This window comes from Magallana gigas, chromosome 4 (genome assembly GCF_963853765.1).
Source record: "Magallana gigas chromosome 4, xbMagGiga1.1, whole genome shotgun sequence".
Classification (NCBI taxonomy): domain Eukaryota; kingdom Metazoa; phylum Mollusca; class Bivalvia; order Ostreida; family Ostreidae; genus Magallana; species Magallana gigas.
The window spans coordinates 7,971,846-7,977,845 of record NC_088856.1 but is presented as its reverse complement, the minus strand read 5'-3'; positions in this window follow the sequence as shown (position 1 = coordinate 7,977,845).

The window sequence follows — 6,000 nt, the reverse complement described above, 5'->3', positions numbered from 1 at the left end:
GAGACCTAACTGGACCGATCCAAGACCGTAGACTGTTACCTTGCGTATATAAATTTTCTATATTATTTCTAGTAAATCTCATCTCTGGAATAGAATATCCAAGTCCGATCTTATTAATGAACAATGTTTTCAAATTATATGGGACTGGAAAAGTATAATTCATTCTTGCGGAAGAAAATTCTTGTTTCTGAAAATTGGTCAGATATCTCAAGGGCATGTTTGCTGTTTCAGAAGTCGATTCTTCTGAATTGTCTCTTCTCTTGTTGTTACACGAGAAGACGAAAAATGACTTCAAAACTTCTCGAGGATTGTGGGACATATGTTGCATAGTAGCGTTGATCCATTCTAAATTTTTTAGAAAGAAGAGTTCCAAAAGATACAATCCAAATGTGATTTTGTTATCAGCAATCGACACTCTTTTAATTGTTTGAGGCAAATAGCCTACAGCTCTTTCTTCGACTATTTCCAGCCTATTGCTCGATATATGGAGTTCTTTTAGGGTGGTGTTTTTAAGATATCTCAAATCATTTACCCTGAGTTCTGTACTCGGCCCAAATGTACAATGGATTTTATTTAAGCGAAGAATTTCAATTGGAGAGTTTCTTAACCCGTATGTTATGATCGGCATTATCCGGAAAGTGAGTTCGGGATTGTTAGACAAATCCAGGTGCTTTATGTTCTCTAAGTCTGCAAAAACGTTCCTATCTAGATTTACAGGCACTTCAAGTTTATTACCATTTAATCGAAGATCAGAAAGCCTCCATAGTCCCTTGAATGTTTTGTTTAAAATATGCTTTATTTCATTGTACGAAAGATCCAAAAAAGTTAAATAAGAAGGAAGAGTTGACCCTTGAGGTAAGTATGTTAATTTATTGTGGCTAAGATTGATGCTGGTTACGTTCGGCCAAAACACAGGCGAGCTTTTGAGACCAATGTTAGAGCAGTCTGCGGAAAGTGTTCCTTGAACCACAGTACAGTTGCAAGCATTAACAGTAATGTCAGGAGACAGAAACTGCTCAGAAGATAACGAACCGAATCCATACCTAGAATGATAAATACTGGTTGTTAGTGCATTAGGACATACGATTTTTAAAATTTGAAAATAAGATAAACCCTTTCACAGAAGTGTTGGAGGCATATTCCTATGCCTATATGTTATGTGACCAAAATATTTAGCTAAAAGAGGCCGAGTAAAAAGTTCCAGAGCAGATGACTTTGCCCAATATCTCATTTTCATGCAGTTATAGTTGCAAAGTAACAAAAATTTTTGTTTTGTGTTTTTATTAAAAATAAGTATTATATAAAGCGTTTATGAGTTGAAAAAGTGTGAGTGTATGAGTTTAAACGGATAAAATGTTAGAAAGGGGCAAGCAACTGCATCCTTCCACAGTATTATAGACCATGTTCAAATATAAAGAAAATGTTTAACTAGCTCATTTACTCGCAGGACCAAGGGTTTTTTATTTAAAAATAAATTGACATGGTATCGAAAGATAAATATCAGCAGTTTATTGGTATAATTTCTGTCGAAACTAATTTATCTAAGTCAATATTTACCAAACATATCAAATCATGAGAGATGGAAAATTTAAAAAAAACCTTTGCTTTGATATATGACCTGGACTAAACCAGGAAGTTAAGAGTTTTCAATTTCACGATTTGGTGACAGTTTGAAATAGATTTCATATATTTGAGGGAAAAAACCACTAGACTAGAAATACCAAAAATTAAAAAGTGAATATTTAGCTCCTTTCCAACAAATTTGAAATGTAATTTATACTAAAATATGGTTATCTTTTGACAAGACCTTTACGGAAATCGAAGTGGTAAAGAAATTTTTTCCTTGATATTAAAAATTGTCATGCACGTAGAAGTAATATTTCATGCAAGAAAATTCATGAAAATATCAAGGGTATAAATAGTAAGAACCAACCTCCTTAATCAACTAGTGCACTGTATAACTCCTCTTGGAAGAATTCGCAATGCTCTATTCAATCCCAATAATTAATTTATATAGACTTAAATCTGGTAAATTTTAATATTCTCTGGAGTATGCGTGTGAAGACTTTCAAGGAAAATATATTGACACTACCGAATGTCTTAAAAAATTCATAATAACTGCATAGTTAATAACATTTTTGGTATTTGTAATACCCTACCTGACACCAATCTCCAAAGAAACTTTAAATAGATGTATATAAAAACAGGAAGCTAAACTAATCCAAACACCAAAAATAATGGGCGAGTCGATTTTCTTGGGGGGAGGGGCGAGCTTTTCTCGCTATTGTATGCATGTGGTTTCTGTCTAATGTTCCTATGTATGAAATATTCACAATGAGAGTTCTACATGCATATATCATATATGGTTTGATGATAAATGAAGATTTCCTGGTATGTGTACGTTTCTCCAAAACCCGTTAGGTTTAAGGCAATGCTTTATGATAAGATGCCTTACTTAAGCTTATGATATAGGAAAATACACATTACTAATTCAGTTCTGAAAATTGCATTTTACATAAATACAACAAAAAGATTACTTAATATCGCCAATCTTACCGTGTTGAAGTTAATGTTAAAGTGTCTAGTTTCTGTATGACAACATTAATTAGTCTTTTGATGCATTGTTTGTACTGGTATAAAATAGACACAGCAAGATTCCAGTTCTTCTTGAGTAATCCTATATCCCTGGTTTCGCCTCGAAAAATAGGGTTGCTCTCGGGGAACTGGAATATGCTGTCCCCTTCAATAATCTACTAATTTTCTCCAAAGCTACAACACTAAAAAAGATTTGTTTAACTAAAAAGAAGAAATTATTGAAAATGTTAAAAAATTCGAAGATCTATACTTGAGTATCGTATTATCAAAAATTACTAAAGCAAAAAAGTATTTGTATGAATAGGTTCATAAAAGCCATGGCACAACCAATTTTTTAATATATAATGGTTAACTGCTACTGTAAATCAGGGATTAAAAGACCAATTTGTTCATATATGCTCCAATGATATAAATTGTTCCTATTGAGGTCATGGATATAAAATTTTGAAACCTAATTTTGGCTTTGAGAAGTATCTCGATAATTTATCTGTAAGACCCCCAAAAAATTATGTCCACTTTTACTGTCGGAATATATTGGGTTGATCATTCTCATACACGGCTCGGCTTCGCCTCGTCATCTATGAGATTGATCAACCCAATATATTTCTGTAGTCAGTCAGTAGCAAACCAAATAAGTAATGATACTGTACACAATTTAATCATACCATTATCTGTAGAAATAAGTAACCAATGTAACTTTACTGTTAATAAACAAATATTTCTCTATTTTGATGCTGCTTGTACACAGATAAATGATATCAATATGTAAAAGTATTTTATTAGAGTATAACAAAAGACAATGAATTGTGTTGTGGGTTTATTTTATTACCTCTTTAATTTTTTTTGTCTATTTTCTTAAATTCTTCATTATTTCCTCTTTTTTGTACTTTTCCTTTGTCATTCAATTCTTGTTGTATATGCATCTTCTGTTTAAACATCGTATATTTTCGTGCACCATACTTGTATTATTAATCTAATTACACAATGTTATTATAATCTTGTTTGTAAGGAGAGGACAAAATAGGCCATGCCTGCTGTCCGACCCTATTTTATTTTGAAATAAAATATTGTTTAAACTCAAATTTTGTTATTGTAATATCATACATGACAGGCAAATATAATTTCAAAAGGAAGATACTTTGAACATAATTATGTATATAAAAACAAGAAGCAAAACTTAACTGGAAAACAAAAAATTAGGGCGAAGTGGATTTTTTCCGGGGGGGGGGGGGGGGGTGGGGGGTTCTTGCTACGCTTTAACTTTTTTAACAAACATACGATTGAAAAAAAAGGTTGATCCCAGTTTTCTTGTGTTTATGATTAACTAACACATTTTATTAGCTTAAAATAAAACTATTTTAAACCTAAATATCTAAACAAATGAAAACATAAATTACAAGCCTTTCTAGTTTTGTTCATTTTTTATATTCGATCAAGCTAAAAATACAATAGTGAAGTTTTGTCAACATTAAGATAATGAATCAAGTTTCAGCCCAGAACGATAATGAACTTTCAACCTAACATCAAATAGACTACGTTAGATATTGAACGAACTGTCAACTTTGCAAAAACACCGCTAGGTGGCGTGCAATACAAAGCCTTCATTGACTGAGAAAGGTCAAGTATATCTGTTCAAATAAACGAAGGATTCATAAAACTTTTATAAACAACAATCTAATAGATACTACGTAAATAAAGATACAACCATCAGTTACAAATTTAATCCATAGTTTTCCAATATCATATATATGGTTTGAAAATTAATGAAGATTCGCTCAGTCTGGTGTGTGTACGTTTCTCCAAAACTTTAAACGAAGTCGAGTCTATTTTTTTTTTCTACTGAATAAATTTTGATGAAATTTTTTGCATGTAGTTTCAAAACTGTATCATTTATTTTAAGATAATAAACAAGTTATTTCTTTTTACTTTGGAAAACTCTGCGACTTTGTTAAAATGTGCTTAATTTTCAAGTTTTTTTCCTATATTTGTTTGCATTTTCTTTTTTCTTCCATATACGTGCAAACTATTTTCAAAATGTCACAAAATAGTGAAATATAAAGAAATGTTTACCTCGTTGTTTGTTCTAAGGTTAATATCACAGTTGATGTTTTTTTTCTCTCAAAAAAAATTGGAATATTGTGATTTATATATATTCGCTAGTAAAAATAAATTTTTAAAGAAATAACACTTTAAAAATTGTCATATGTTTCTCTAATTGCTCTATCAATAAATTCCTATTCAAAAATCCATCGCCGCCTCGAATAACTGAGCAAATCGTACTTATTTTTTGGCTTTATGCATAGTTTAAAATACCGAGAAACGATGACGCGTAGGCTCCATTTTAGCATTTTACCCTATCCAATTCCTAAAATCACTCTTTCTGAACTAACACATTACATATAATGTTAATTTCATATAAGAACACACTTTTATTATGCACCTGAAAATGAAGAGATACGCAAAGTTATCACACACACAATTTAAATTATAATCATTTTCGTTAATGATATTATTGTTCATGTCGTGTTCCGGAACAATCATGCAGAATCTGTTTAGGTTGATTTTTGACACTTTCGACCAAGACATTTGCAGATTTCTGAAAGCGAGATATATGTAGGACCAGTCTGCCGGGACAATTCCTTGGACCACGGTACTGTGACCCGCGGAAAATGTACAAGTCGATCGGTATACGTTTTGCAAGATTTATTAAAACTCCACAAACTTACTACAATATTCCGCGAGGTCGGGAGTCGGTGGTACGAGCAGCGCCTTTACCGTCGCTCTCCAACTGCCGAACATGGCAACCAATAACATAAAGATAACAAAACATTTTTAACAATAGAAAATAACAGAAAAGTAATATAAAGAGTTATTTCAATTAACGGATTACTAAGATAAACTATGAGTCAATTAAGGGTGTCCAGATCAAAGTCACTCAACGGGAAAAGGTGTCTTGTCCAATGGGAACATTTCACACGATGATAGTACAGCGGTACATGTATTTATTAATGCAACAGCTTACATCAACAGTAATATCAGTACAACGTACAAAGTATGCTAACCACCTAGGTCAAGTCCTAACATCCAAAGATACATATGGTGGATTTTATGTAATTTTCACGGATTTTTACATTTTACATGTTCATTTGAACGCAGTTTTTCGGATATATTCATATAATTTAATTCTGGTTGTAACGCGGCATTTGATTGGATAGAAAAATTTAGTTAAATTTGTATAACCTGGTTTGCACGTCATAAGACACGTCACAATGCACCAACGTACTAATTCACTTGACGTTACGTTTGAATTTTGAACAGATTTATATCATTTTTAAAAGTAAAACGGACTCAATTTGTACAGCAAATTCCAGAAAATTAAATTATAAGGAATGAACTCAATATCTA